Source organism: Cherax quadricarinatus, chromosome 22 (assembly GCF_038502225.1).
Source record: "Cherax quadricarinatus isolate ZL_2023a chromosome 22, ASM3850222v1, whole genome shotgun sequence".
Lineage (NCBI taxonomy): Eukaryota > Metazoa > Arthropoda > Malacostraca > Decapoda > Parastacidae > Cherax > Cherax quadricarinatus.
In genome coordinates, this window is record NC_091313.1 from 16,925,116 (window position 1) to 16,941,213 (window position 16,098).

Below are 16,098 nucleotides of genomic sequence, written 5' to 3' on the forward strand. Positions count from 1 at the left end.
CTTGTCATGATACGTTTGTCATGATACGTTTGTCATGATACGTTTGTAACATTTTGTTTTATTCTGCTCTTATTCACCTCATTAGTTACACTTATGGGAACAGATATACCCCCATAGTATCGCGCTAATGTGCTTGTGTATATATGTCTCTCTCCATAACTAAGCAATAACTAGGTACTAGCAATTAAAAATGCGCAGCAAATGAGTTGAGTAAAGCCAATGGAGTAATAACACTTAGGCTGAATTATCTAGTCCCACATTATTTTTACACTAAAACTGAAGCAGTTTATTGCACCCTTGTTGTTCTCTGTCATTTTACATGTTTTATCACTTCCAGCTTTTAATATAGCCAGTTATTTGAATTTAACTTTTTTTAAGAGTTATAAAGAAAAGTTAGAAAGAATAATGTGGTTGATAGTAAAAGGGATAATTGTTAATGCCACATCGACAGCAGTTCAGTTACTGACACGAAGATAAATTTAATCGCCCATTTTGCTGCATTTTTTCGCAAGCCAATATATGGTATAAACCTTGGTAATTAATACCGACAAACTGGTTTAAAAAAACGTGAGCAAACAGTAGATTATATTTATTAGAAAAAGTTTCTTTCTTGTAAAGTGATGTCCCAGGACCGAAGTGATCAAAATCCCACGACTGAAACGTTTTCTAATATGTCCTAGTGTTTTCTCACGTGTCTTTTTAAAACCAAGTAAAAATATTTGATCTTCCTGTAGAGTAATTCATGCAACTGAACACAGTAACCAAGGTTAACTGAGATCTAAACGTTGACGATAACAATTTTCCATCTTTCATATAATGGTTCAAATGCGAAGTAAACTTTATTCGGGTTCACTACATGTGGTTTTACAGATTATTATACAACAGTTATAGGAATACATCAGTCTTAAATTACCTACTTGTCCTAGGATAGCCTCGGCATACTTTTGTTCTTTCCATGTGGCCGAGTTCATCATCCAGGACGAATGTAAATATGTGACAGAAACTTGTTCCCTTTGGAGAGGTCTTCCTGTTCATTGAGGTTACCTGCCCAGTAGTTGATTCCCGTCATGGCGTCGCAGGTTGCATTATAACAACCAATATATGTCCACAAGCGAACATTAAGTAGGACGTTTATGGATCTGGACTTCATTATTTGCTTCATTAACAGTTGTTTGCTGCATTTCAGAAATCATCATTACAGTCTGTTCAAAACAGTTAAAAATATACTGCTGAAGCTGCATTGTCGTTCCAAATCTTTGGTCAGAAGTCACATTATATAAATAGTCATACGATAATACAATTCACTTCTTCAGATGCAGAGTCTTTCATTAGCAACGTTGGGTCCATATTGAAAGCTGGATATTTACGTCCAACATTAATACTTTTCTTTCCTAAAGGATGAACGTGTTGAATTTAATCCAACAAAAGGAGGAGAATGCCGTCTTTCAACACTGTTTACTCTGATGTTTATCTACTCATCTGTCCCACTGTCTGTCTTCATGTGTATCTTTCTCAGATCGCAAACACGACCACACTGCTTTTTTTGTGTCGTGTACACAATGCTATTATTTTCACTTGAGAGAGCGTCGTTACAAGACCGCAGGTCACAAAAGACCTACCTAAGTGAACCAATCTTGGATCATCGTCCTCAAAGGCCTCTCTGGCGTCTTGGAGGTGGGAGGAGATGTACGTATCGAGACGACTGGGTGAATGAGTTTGGATGGATGAACTAGTTGGTGGATAGAGAGGGAAATTGATGGGTACATGAGCGGCGGTTAGAAGGGTAAATGTGTATACATAAGTGATTGAATGGATGGAAAGTGTATGATGGTGTAAGCGCATGCATGGGAGAGCGAATAATGTATACGATGGGACCGAACGGGCATTCGATTTAAGCAATAGTGTTAAAAAGTCACACTATGATATTTAGAAATCTATCAGGCTGAAACTAATCCCCTGGTAGAACACATTAATAAAAGTGAACCTGAAAACTTTATTATTGGTAAATTACCCTGCTTAAAAAAAAGGAAAGTTAAAATTGAGGTATAAAAGTTCGCCATCCTCCTGGCAGCCACGTCAGTAATCAAAACAACAAAACGGACAGATCTCAACAACTTGGATAAGGCCGAATCCTCAAAAGGCGAGTATTATTGAGCGCAATCTGCAGGACGCCACAAATCACACAGAAGATTAGGATTGTTTATGGTCGAGGTGCATGTGCCAAATCCTTTATATATATATATATATATATATATATATATATATATATATATATATATATATATATATATATATATATATATATATATATATATATATATATATATATATATATATATATATATATATGTATATATATATATATATATATATATATATATATATATATATATATATATATATATATATATATATATATATATATATATATATATATATATATATATATATATATATATATATATATATATATATATATATATATAATCAATTCATTAAGACCATTTTCCTGAAAAGGTAATGATCAGAACAATAACACTCCCCGGAGGTCCCAGTAGGTGAACCTCTTATATAAAACATACAACTATATGTGGTCATGAAGTCACCGACTCAGAAATCTACTAAAGATCACGCTCGATGTAGTTGCTTTTGCCTCAGCAACTACATTTTCATTGCCCAGGACCAAGGCATATCTAGACACCAACAGAATGTGGCGAGTGTGGATACAGGTTAATCCATTCCTGGATCTTCTGGACCACAGGATAGACAGGTACGTGTATGTGAAAAAAAAAGTAGGTGGGTAAGGAATTAAAAATATCTCGATTGATTTCGTTATCTCAGTATTGATGGATGAATAGTTAATTGAATGAACAGAATAATTTAGAAAAGCATGGTCAGACATAAAAATTATGTTTGACAGATGGATTAGAGCATGGGCTGATACATAAACAATGTTAGGAAATAAATAAAAAACGGATGGATGGACAGATGGCTGGATAAATGATTAAAGAGTATCATTGGTGTCGGGTCGTTACTGCCATGAAAGAGTCAATTGCCTCATTGTGAAAGCCAAATGAGTAATTACCGAAAAAATACAACGTACTGCACCTGCTTCCTCTCGTAGCACTAACTGGTAACTGGAAGGTCTCTGAGTTACTGCTGATGGAAAATTGTTTTCTTGGGGGTAAACGAGCAGCCGATCAAAATTAGGCATTCCTATCTGGACGAGGATAAAAGCTTAGAAAGCTTCCAAGATGAAAGAGGTGGCCTGAGTTAATAACATTCTGCTGCGGTCAAGTATGCAATAACTGCTCTGAAATTAGCCCTTGGAAGATAAATTTAAGCGAGATCCCACCTCGAAAAATTACATTAAATGCTAAACGTACCTCATTACACGGAACCAAGATGAGTGTGAGGTTGCAACAAGCCTACTTGGCAGGTAAAAATTCTTCCTAAAAGGTATAAGATTACCTTGAAAAAGTTACCCAAAAGTGATAAAACGGGATGTAATTTAGTTTGCATGAAAATGCCTAGCTATCCATGAATTAGCGCTTACAGTCAGGTATACGAAAGGAAAAGTAATTAAGAATTCTTGAGCGATTCTGTCTCAGCTGAGTTTCGGATATGCAGCAATACAAATAACTGAAAATAGGTATATGCAATTTACTTTCTCTTTAGGCTGTATCCCGCATGATGTACAACATTACACTGCAACAATTTTCCTAAGGAAAATTTGCCCCAGACACAAACATATGTTTGATGTACGCGCTGTAACTCACAATCCGTTTCAGAGGACAGCCCAGGCAAGATCAGTTTACTCTTCATTTGGTCATGAAGGAACTCAGCCGGAAACAAAGTGATGTGATGGAGATGGTCGACGTGGAGGAGGTCTGTAAGAAGTTTCTTTTAGGACATAGTGAGTTTGATAACCGGACACGTTTTGCTGGCAAAGCCTTTAAAGACAAACTATTTCCCTACAATGGGGTTTTCATTAAACCATTACATAGCACATGCGATACGAAATTATAAGTTAGGTGTAAACACGTAATGGATGATTAGTGATGGTAACGTCAGGCTTCTGGGTCACCTCAGAATGCTTTAGACAAAATTTCAAGTTGAGTTTAGCTAGAGGTATCGCGATGTTAAATGCCTCTTGGTTCTCTTCGATCTTATTGGGATATTGTGTTTATGCAGCTTTTAAATACGTCTTTCTGTGGTATATGCTTTTGATAATCATTTCAGCTTCAATCAGTCCTCTGGATACTCAATTTTCCCCTATGAATGAAACGAGCGTTAACTAGTAAGAGATTAAAGTTTCGTGAAGGTATTGGCGATTGTGTTACACTCCAAGTCAAGAAATTCCTGACTGCAGAATCTACAGGGTCACAGGACGAAAAACCTAGTGACAAGCCTACGTGTACCGCGTCTGTCATGATGAAAGAAACAACTCTTTCTCATTCGAGGATTTTCCGTAGACCTGAAGCCTCACAGGATTTGATTCTGCAGAATTTAGCATATAAGAAAGGGAGAAAGTTTTTCTGTTCATTCTACAGTGAACTGGATTGAGGGTTCCAAAGAATTTACTGAAGCTTTGAGAAGTTCCAGTCTGAGTTACTAAATATGAATACTGCAGGGCAGATAACACAGCACTAGGTTGCTGTATATGTACACTATGAGGTAAATAAAATATTTAATTCTCACAGCCGAGTCTTCTCATCCAGACGTCTACTACCTAATAAGGCACAGTCACAGTTTAATGTGAAATCTAAGGCTCGAAGAGAAATTCATAACACTGTGGCTGGAACAGTTCACAAAGGTCAAAGTTCAGTTTGCACTCAGTAACAGACAAGCCCAAGAAAATAAGATAGGGCACTTCCGTGTTGTCTTTCCACAAGCTAGGTGATATGAGGCACCTCTAGTCGCATTACGAGGTGAGCAGTAACAGCAAAGCAAGACGATAGTTTTGTTTCTTTCTCTTTCTTTCTCTCTCTCTCTCTCTCTCTCTCTCTCTCTCTCTCTCTCTCTCTCTCTCTCTCTCTCTCTCTCTCTCTCTCTCTCTCTCTCTCTCTCTCTCTCTCTCTCTCTCTCTCTCTCTCTCTCTCTCTCTCTCTCTCCCTCTAGTGAATTGTCACTAAAATGTCTTTAGCTAGTACCCTGACGGTCTGATTATAGTAGATTCGGTTCTACAAAAAATATTTCATGTACAGCAATCATTATTCAAAGAACATTTGCTACCGTGTGAAGGACACAATATACTCATTGTATTTCACGAAGGAAGCAATACACGCTGTATATTAGGCATTATTCGCGATGTGTGAAGTATTAGATGCACTGCAAGTAAAACACTCATTGCAAGTACTATATAATGCACGCATTTAATGTGATAAGGATAGCAAGATATGAGGAAATTCATGCATTGAATGACGTAATACATGCACTGTGAGGTAATACATGCAGTGCATGAAGAACGTAATACATATTGGACTAGAGGAAGCAATACATGCATTGCATGAAATTATACAGCTTTTGTATTGGACTACACTTTGTACGGGATAAAAGACGTATACAGAGAAGCAAGAGATGTATCTCTCATGCTTTAAGAGATGATTCAAATAAAACGAGAACACGATAACAAAATAATGAAACCCTAAACTCATATTTAACCCTCTTCCCCTAAAAAAAAAAAAAACAGAGTTTCTAACGTCACGAACATTAGTAGTCAAAGCCAAGGAGAAAGTTTGAATTGATTCTCATTAAATTTGTACAGCACTTGGCTATGCAGCGGCGACCCTTGTCGTGGGAATGTCAGAATTACTCTGCAGCTTAGATACCACAATAACTCATTTTATTTTTTACTAATTACATAATCAGGGAGGAGTTTTGCGGTCAACATTACTTCAGAAATTTGCCTGCATGAATATAATTATCTTTTCTCGTGTAGTTTCAAGAGACACAGTCTCGGAGGATTTAAATCATAGCTTTCAAACCTTTGATGTTCCTTTCAAGCCTTTTTGTAACATTATTTCATTCTACTGATAATTCTACTCACACGGTATCAGAGTATCATGAAATACGACTATACTCGTGCTAATGTTCTTTGAAAAAAATTAGTAGTCATTTCTCAAGCCTGATTCACGATCCTATTGCACTGTACATATTATATTGCACTGTCTTCAATGCAAGGAGTAATAAGGCTCTGTCTTCCACTCAGTAATCAGGCTGTTGACGATCGCAGTGTCACCAGTGAAGTAACTTGGTCTGACGTACTGTATAATATATGTTGCTCTCAGTCGTTTGCTTCACGAATTCCATTCTCTGCTGCCTCCAACTCACCCTCCTTCCATATTCTCTCTTCTCAGCACTCTCCTGCTCAACCCACAGCATCCTTTCGTTCCTCATCCCTACTCTGTTTCCAAACATTGCTTTCTACTGCTGTCTCCACAATCTTCTCTCTCGGCTTTCCTGTCACACTGCTTCCGCAGCTTTCTTTCTACTATATACTAGTGTAAGTCATTCAGTGCAAAGATTGGCAAAAGTTCGATCCTCTGCTTTCTAATTATGATAAACACAATTCTTTAAGATAAGTAGTATAAAATACCGACACGATGGAAAAATAGACAAATGCAGTATAATGTCAGTATAATGTGATTTATCACTGACTATATTTCGCCCACAAAGTGGGCTTTATCAAGTCACAAATACACTATACTGCATTTGTGTATTTTTCCACACGCAGCTCTTAAATACAACCCCACCCCGGCCCCCCATTAAACGTGAGAGTATACACTCAACAGGAAGTAAAGCCATTTTACAGACTGTTTTCCTTTTAACCAGATTAAGTGTGTTAACCGACTATAATTATGATGGTTGTCCCTCATTACGACACACGGAAAGAATTAATTACAATTCTACTGACTGCTCTTTGTTTTGGACAGATAAAGTGCGTTAACAGGATGTAATTATGACATTGCCCCACATATTATCAAGAGTTTGTCTAACGAGTTAATTAGTCAGAGAAAATTTTAAAACTATACATAATCCATTATGATAATGTGAATAAATTTACTGTACGTGTAGGGTTTAAAATTATTTGGTAATTGTTGTTCCCTTGGTTTAGTTCTTCCCCCCGTGAGCTGTTAAGCAATAAATCCTCTGAATCCCACAGCACTTTGAATTTGATTCCAACTTATACATTTATTGAAATAGTGTTAGGAGTACCATTTGTGAAATATTCTGAGAGCATCATGGTTTCACAGGGAATCCAATTGTAAAATTATCTGTAAAAACAGGAAACTGGACGCACTGGGCATACAATAATCCGTATATAATCGAGTTAAACTTGTGTCCCCTCAATTTGTAAACCACACAAGAATGGACCAATGTTTACCTAATATTTGCGTAGGTTTTCTGTAAATGTTTAGCAAAAGTTGCCGCGCTTTTAGTTAGAATTGCAATATTTGTTTAAATTCGCTGGTTATATATCGAAATCAATGATGACTAGGACGATGGTTCATCTCTTGTAGTTTTGTATCTAGATGTTGTGTTGATATGCTGGTGAACAATGGATTACCTTTCAGTCATAACCGATTTATGGTAACTTAATTGTATCAACCAGCTTGCAGCCACATATGCAGAGCTATGTTTGTGGTGCCCCATCTTCAGAAAAGACATGTGCAGCAATTGGGTATCTTCACTGAGAGACGTTTCGACAGCCAAGGACCTGATCAGTCCAACAGATAAACACAGAACAGCGATCTGTGGAAGCACTTAAGTAGCGGAACGCTACAGCAGCGGTACACTTGGTTACATGTGAGTGGGACCCACTAGTGAAAGTAGTAGACAAGGCGATAACAGATCGACGAAGGCTCTAAAGAGCAAAACGATCAGGCTCTGATCCACCAGGAGGCCTGGTCACAGACCGGGCCACGGGGGCGTTGACCCCCGGAACTCTCTCCAGGTCTCCAGGTATGTTTGTCTTTTCTTTACTGTTGTGCCGGTACGCCACTTACATCCGCAAACACATAGGACTAACGAACGCAGACATTACCTGATGGTAAACAACCTGCCAGAACAGCCATTACCACATTCTCTTAAAATATACCAATCTTTTATCTCTTACAAGCACATAAACCTCAAGGAGTAAAAAAGAAAAAGAGACAGAGGAACAAATATTATTAGTTTCTTACATTACGGAGGAAATACATGAAGGAGAGTTGTTGCTTCTTAGCTACTGATGTAAACACATCGCTTGCTTTATGGCAAGCAATGACCGCAAATCAAACAAAAGAAAGGAGTGTGCGAACGCTTGCCTGACAATAAAGACTGCGGAAAAAGTTATATAGGAATAAGAATTTCTTTCGAGAAAGGCTGCTGAAAAAGACGTTAGAAAATGGCAGAAGGATTATCCATGATGTATGCAATAGGTGTAATGTGAGAAGCAGAGGAAGGTGTAAGTGATAGGTGGCTCTTGTGGAGGAGGTGTGTAGAGGATGGCTTTCTGATTACCGAGATGTGGCTTCTGGTTCCTGGGGAAGGAGAGGCTTCTGGTTCCTGGGGAAGGAAAGGCTTCTGGTTCCTGGGGAAGGAGAGGCTTCTGGTTCCTGGGGAAGGAGAGGCTTCTGGTTCCTGGGGAAGGAGAGGCTTCTGGTTCCTGGGGAAGGAGAGGCTTCTGGTTCCTGGGGAAGGAGAGGCTTCTGGTTCCTGAGGAAGGAGAGGCTTCTGGTGCCTGGGGAAGGAGAAAGGTTTCAGGTTCCTGGGGAAGGAGATAGATTTCTGGTTCCTGGGGAAGGAGACAGATTTCTGGTTCCTGGGGAGGGAGATAGGTTTCTGGTTCCTGGGGATCAGGAAGTCACTGGTTACTGGGGACAAAGAGGTGACTGGTTCCTGGGGAGCAAGAGGTGACTGGTTCTTGAGGAGCAATAGGTGACTGGTTCTTGAGGAGCAAGAGGTGGCTGGTTCTTGAGGAGGAAAAGGAAGCTGGTTCTTGGAGAGGGAGAGGAAGCTGCTTCATGGGAAGATAACAATGGATTTAACCCAATACAGTGGCGAGTGTAACTGAATATTGTAAAAATATTTGGGGAGATTTACTGGAGTACCAAGAACTGGATAAATAAAAATATGGCCGGTGGGTGTGGCCCAACACACACGCGAACGTATAACAAGTATGAACCTGTATGAACACGCACATGCGCACACACGTTAGCACATGCTTCAACAGAAAAAAACGAAACTGTGAGGCAGGCAAAATATATTAAAGGGAATTTAAGAACCGATCAGTTAAGGATCTATTTCAAGAGTTTCAGATAAGGAGGAACGAAGAGAAGGAAATGAGGGAATCAGAAGTGTGTGTTAAGAAAGAAAGAAGTGGTGAATGTGGGGATTGACGTTGAGGTGTGTTACTGCGTTTCTGTATCTTGATTTTTTTGTTACGTCTTAATATATTTAGTATTAGGAAGTGATTAATCAGGTGAAGAGCAGAGAAGTTGGGGAGGGGGAAAGAGAAGGTTGGGAGGGGGGAAGAGAGGTAGGGGGTAGAGAAGTTGAGGCGGGGAAAGAGAAATTGGGGAGGGGGAAGAGAAATTGGGGAGGGGGGAGGAGAAGTTGGGGAGGAGGAGAGAGGAATCTAGGAGAGGGGAGTAGGAGTCGGGGAGGGGAGAGAGGGAGAGTTAAGAGGGGGTGAAATGTAGGAAGTGCTGGGGGTGAGACGTTGAGGTGGTCATTTGTTGACTGAGAGGAGGAGATAGTAGAGGAGAGAAGTTTGAGTAGAAATATATATAAATCTATGCCTGTTACCTGAACATAATACCCACTGGTAAGTCCCTATAAGAGGAGGAGGAGGATGGGTCTTTGGTGGCTTGAGGTCAAAGTTCGGAGTCTCAGGGAGAGGTCAGCTTCATTCCACATGCAGACCTAATTTGCATAACGGCCTGACTCATCGCGAATTTTTGAAGTTTCGCCGCTGGTATTATTTCACATAAAATTTTGGGGGTAGTTTAACGGCGCTTCTCTTTTACGTATATCTGTACATTCAGAATTAACAATTTAATAAATAAATCAGCCTTAATCTCATTTTCAGAACTCACTCCCCCTCCCCCATATACATACACATATATATATATATATATATATATATATATATATATATATATATATATATATATATATATATATATATATATATATATATAAATATATATATATATATATATATATATATATATATATATATATATATATATATATATATATATATATATATATATATATATATATATAATGTCGTGCCGAATAGGTAAAACTGGTCAATTAGCAAGAACTCATTTAGAATTAAGTCCTTTCTAAAAATTTCTCGTATACGTTTAAAGATGTATTTTTTCATTAATGTTAATGTAAAAATTAATAATTTACTACCAAAAGCACTTTAGAAAACTTACCTAACCTTATTATAACAAGCGCAATTTAATTTAGTCCAATCCAACTAAATATATTTTAGATAAGTTTACAATAATATAATAACAAACAGACAATGAAATATATTTTTTAGTTATGTTCAGAATTTTTACGAAATTATTGCAAACACAAATTTTCGCTTGCCTTATTCGGGAAGAAGAGCGTTGCTATTTAAGACAAAATAGCAAGCTTTACCTATTCGGCACGACATATATATTTTAATCAGTTCTCGAGCTTCCTTCACTGACGGTAATAGCAGAATTTCTTAGTACTGATTTCAGCTAGCGATCACCTCTATCGTCTTCCACCACAGCTCCAACACTTTTCCTGCGCCACGGTCGTAAAGTCTCCTGGCGCAGATCGTTGTCATAAAACGACACAGACAAATGTCAGGTGATTTTCCCTGAGGCATTCACAATCAAACCAGAAATAATTGCCTGATAAAGTATTAGGAGAACCAACACCATCAGCATTATAGAGGGTAATATATGCATGACAAAACGCACACGTTTACCCACTATAAAAAAATGTTAAAAGGGTCCCTGTTTTAAATCGTTTTCACAGAACCATGAGAGTATTGCATTAACACCAGCTATTTAACTGTTCCCGCAAATACACAATCCTGAAATCCTGAATTTCCCGAATCACTGATTTTCCCTTGTCATTACGCCAGCATTATGAACCGAGGTTCCTGGAAGCCTCTCTGTCCGACAAAGTTGATCATAAGTCAATTATACGGCTAATTACGTGGGGGATATTTAGTCGGCCCAGGCTCCATTTTCCTCAGAAAGTCCAGGGCATTTTTAATTAACCTTAGGTTAGCTGTAACTGCCGAATTTGCTTTTGTTTGCAAGTTAAGTTTGGTTTAGAGTTATTTATTTTTTGTCGGATTTTTAAGTTTGAGTATTGTGTCACATACCCGGATATACAGCAAAGTTTAAACAAATCATCTGTTAAAATTTTTTTTTTCTCTGAGTGAGAGTGTGTATGTGAGAGAGAGAGAGAGAGAGAGAGAGAGAGAGAGAGAGAGAGAGAGTGTGTGTGTGTGTGTGTGTGTGTGTGAAAACAACCGCTTTTCACCCAGGTAGGGTGACCTAAAATATGAAATATTACTCATTACACAAATAACTCGAGCATAGGAGACAAACCTATGACGATGTTTCGGTCCGACATGAACCATTAACTTGGCACAGAGAGGCAGGAAAGGAAAGAAGCCAGAATATATACGAGAGGGGACCGGGAACGGGAATAGTATAACGAGAGGAGGGAATAGTATTATATAGAGGAGGGAATAGTATTATAGTGCTGATGGTGGAGTAGTTGTAGTAAAAATACTAGTACAACAGTGGTAGAGATGACAATAAGAAGGTAGAAGTGGTAGAAGTAATAGTGGAGGTTGTCTAAGAACAAGGAAAAAGAGAGCAATGCAGGAGATCTAATGGCCCACGAGGGTAGGACCAACATCCAGCGGGATTACACAATCTAGCTATCAGAAATTCAACATCTCCACCCCTACTTCAAAGGGCAGGCACTATAATTCCCACCTCGATGAGATAAAGTTATATTTGCCTGGCAAATCGAAGTGGGAAGTTTCAGGATTCCCTAAGGCTACTCCTCTGACTGCATACTAAATACCTTTATGGCTTTGCGTGGTGGATGGCTTTGAGTCCCAGCACAGTGTGGTCTTCAGGGCCGAATCTGTCGGACATTTTTGGCTATTGACAAATTAATATGGGTAGGAGCCAGTCACTGACAAGACAGTTGCAGAGATCATTAAATTACATAAGACAGGCTATCAACGAAGGAAATAGTAAAAGTTAGCGATGAGTGTGAGCGTCCGGTGAGGACAGTGTTTATGACATGACACACCAAAAAGCCACCATAACCATTACCACCAACTCTAACTGTTCAAATGCACCTAGAATTGGTCTGCTATAATTTGACCAAATCTTGCACTTTGTTTTGCATAGTTTTTATGCAAACCAGTGCTGTATTAATATTGGTAGAATTATCGATAATATGTTTCGCTCTCCAGGAGCTCCTGGAGAGCGAAACGTTGTCACAATAAAACCAGTGCTCCTCACCACACGCGAAATCTGTTGTTCAGTGGATTCGTGACCGTGTGGTGCCCCTCTTCGATGACTGATCAGGAAACTTTCCAGCCGTTAACCCCACTGAGAACCTAAGGGCTGAGAGAGAAATTACTAGAGGAACGGTATCAGGTCATTCGTACGGCTGTAGGACGCCATCTTCGAGTCGTGGGGGAGGATTTTTCCCATGAAACCTTGAAGAATATGAATTATTCACCCACAGTATTGTAATAGTTACTGTTTTCCTAGACATGCTAATAAGCCTGAATGTCTTCTGTCATTAGGAATGACTGGGATTTTCCTGGGTAACTCTCACATGCTGCTATGTATAACAGTCACCATCACCTTTATGTTGCTGTGTGTTATAGTTTCACTTACTTAAACCTACGAAGTAAGGATATTATTAAAAGTATGAATGTATCATATCACTCCGGCCCCAGTTACTACGTCAACTTTCTCAGGTTATCCTATGCAATTCACATGTTGCTTTGAACAGCAGAAGACATTAAGGCTCTTAGCATGTCTACGAATACAGTTACTAGTACAATACTTAGGATGTAATAACAAGCCTCTGTATGAGAGAGGGAAGGTCAGTAGTATCTTACTAGGGGGATATTTTCTTCTGGTAATTTATGGAAAATTCTCTGACGTAATATTGTATAAGGTGACAAGCACACCTGATTCGCAAATTAATGCAAAGTTGTTAGGTAAGACATATGCAACAGTTAGGTATCTTTATTTCGAAACGTTTCGCCTACACAGTAGGCTTCTTCAGTCGAGTACAGAAAAGTTGATAGAAGCAGAAGAGACTTGAAGACGATGTAATCAGTCCATCACCCTTTAAGGGTGATGGACTGATTACATCGTCTTCAAGTCTCTTCTGCTTCTATCAACTTTTCTGTACTCGACTGAAGAAGCCTACTGTGTAGGCGAAACGTTTCGAAATAAAGATACCTAACTGTTGCATATGTCTTACCTGACAATCTGTCGGCATTTTATACCATTTTAATGTTTAATGCAAAGTTGCATCAGACTTGACTGCATGGGTGTGGCACTAAGTTGATAGTGAATATATGCAGTTTTGGGTAACTATCACTTTTCCATATTATTCTGTAACCTGTTTTATATAAACCTCGGAGATGTGGTTGAGTAGCAGCAGAAGGCGGCTGTACAGCGGTATGGGTCGAAGCTAACACACTTCTATCTTGCCTCGAAGAGGATATTTTCCCTATTACTTGAATTGTAACACTGCATAGCTCCTGAAGACGCATGAGCGCGAAAGATCCTGAGCTAAAGCTTTCCATTTGCATGTTGCTTGTTCTGTATTATTAACTTCGCCTGTTTGCGAATATGCTGCATATTATATATGTCGTGCCGAATAGGTAATACTGGTCAATTAGTAAGAACTCATTTAAAATTAAGTCCTTTCTAAAAAATTTTCTTGCACGTTTAAAGATAATTTTTTTCGTTTATGTTACTGTAAAATTTAATAATTTTGTTTCAAAAGAGCCTTAGAAAACTTGCCTAACCTTATTATAACAAGCAGAATTTAATTTAGCCTAATCCAACTAAATATATTTTAGATAAGTTTACAATAATTTAATAACAAGCAAACCCGATGAAATATTTTTATTCTGCATACACAAATTTTTACTTGCCTTCTTCGGCAAGAAGAACGTTGCTATTTAAGTCAAAATCGTAAGTTTTACTTATTCGGCACGACATACATATTATATATATATATATATATATATATATATATATATATATATATATATATATATATATATATATATATATATATATATATATATATATATATATATATATATATATATATATATATATATATATATATATATATATATACATATATATATGTCGTGCCGAATATGTAAAACTGGTCAGTTAGCAAGGACTCATTTAAAATTAAGTCCTTTCTGAAATTTTCTCTTATACGTTTAAAGATATATTTTTTTCATTAATGTTAATGTAAAAATTTATAATTTTGCACTAAAAGAATCTTAGAAAACTTACTTAACCTTATTATAACAAGAACAATTTATTTTAGCCTAACCCAACTAAATATATTTTAGATTTGTTTACAATAATTTAATACTAAACAAACACAGCAGTGAAATATATTTTTTTCGTTAGGGTCAGAATGATTTTGGCGAAATTATTGCATACACAAATTTTCACTTGTCCTATATGGCAAGATGAACGTTGCTTTTTAAGCCAAGATCGCAAGTTCTGCCTATTCGGCACGACATATATATATACATGTATATATATATATATATATATATATATATATATATATATATATATATATATATATATATATATATATATATATATATATATATATATATATATATATATATATATATATATATATATATATATATATATATATATATATATATATATATATATATATATATATATATATATATATATATATATATGTTGAATACTGAATCAAAGAACATGCCAATAAACATAAGACAATGAAGGCAATAACTAGCCTCCATCACTGGCCAGGGAGTCGATGAATGCGTGACAGGGACAAAAATACACGATCACCAATTTGGTTAATTGCGTTAGAGCTGTGTGATAACCTGTTTATTAAAGAGTCACAGTGTAGCTGCCGTCAGCGGCATATCAATAGTCCACAGTGAGAGCTCACATCTAACACGAGAGCTTTTATCCAAGGCATTTATTATAATTAAATTACCCTCGTAGAGCGGCCTCCTGGAATATTCTATATAGTAAAGAGTGAAAAATGGTAATCGCTTCTTAAGATATCATGTTTCTGACATATTATCTTTGTCAACGATGTTTCTGTCTGTGAGCAACACTGGCACGAGCAACACACTTTCGACACACTTGCACGAGAAACACACACTTGCCCAAGAAACGCATACACACTTGCCCAAGCAACGCACACACACTTGCCCAAGCAAGAGAGGTTACATATGTTACAGGGGAAAGTAATTCTTTAAACGTAATTATTCCAGCCATGAGAAAGTTACATTATCCCGTTGGAAGGTTAACCCTTATACACACTACTGCATGGATCGTCCTGGATAATTTCATTTAATTGTTTTGAATAGAATTAATGTAATCATGGGAAAACACTAAACCCGTCAGAGTCATGCAGGGCCTGGGGTAATGAGAAGTAATCGGGCTTGATCCAAGTAAGGGAAGGAAGCAACAATTTATTAAATCAAAAGCTCCTGACTAGTATCAATGCATTCCCTTCAAAAGGTGCTCAGCTCAGGGGCGGCTCAAGGAATTGTCCAGGGAGAGTGAGATAGCCGGCCGTGTGCACTCCCCACGCAACGGTGCACTGAACACGCAACGGTGCACTGCACACTATCATTCTGCTATCACTAACTCCCATTAGTATCCACAGTAGTAGTCCATTTCTGCTTCACCTGGAGTGAAGACCCGATCTAATCTTCCTGATCTGTCTCGATAATTTTTTCCTTCACTACCACCATACGTTTTTCGTTGTTTCCGGACTGGTGCAATTTCAGGTTCACCGAATCAG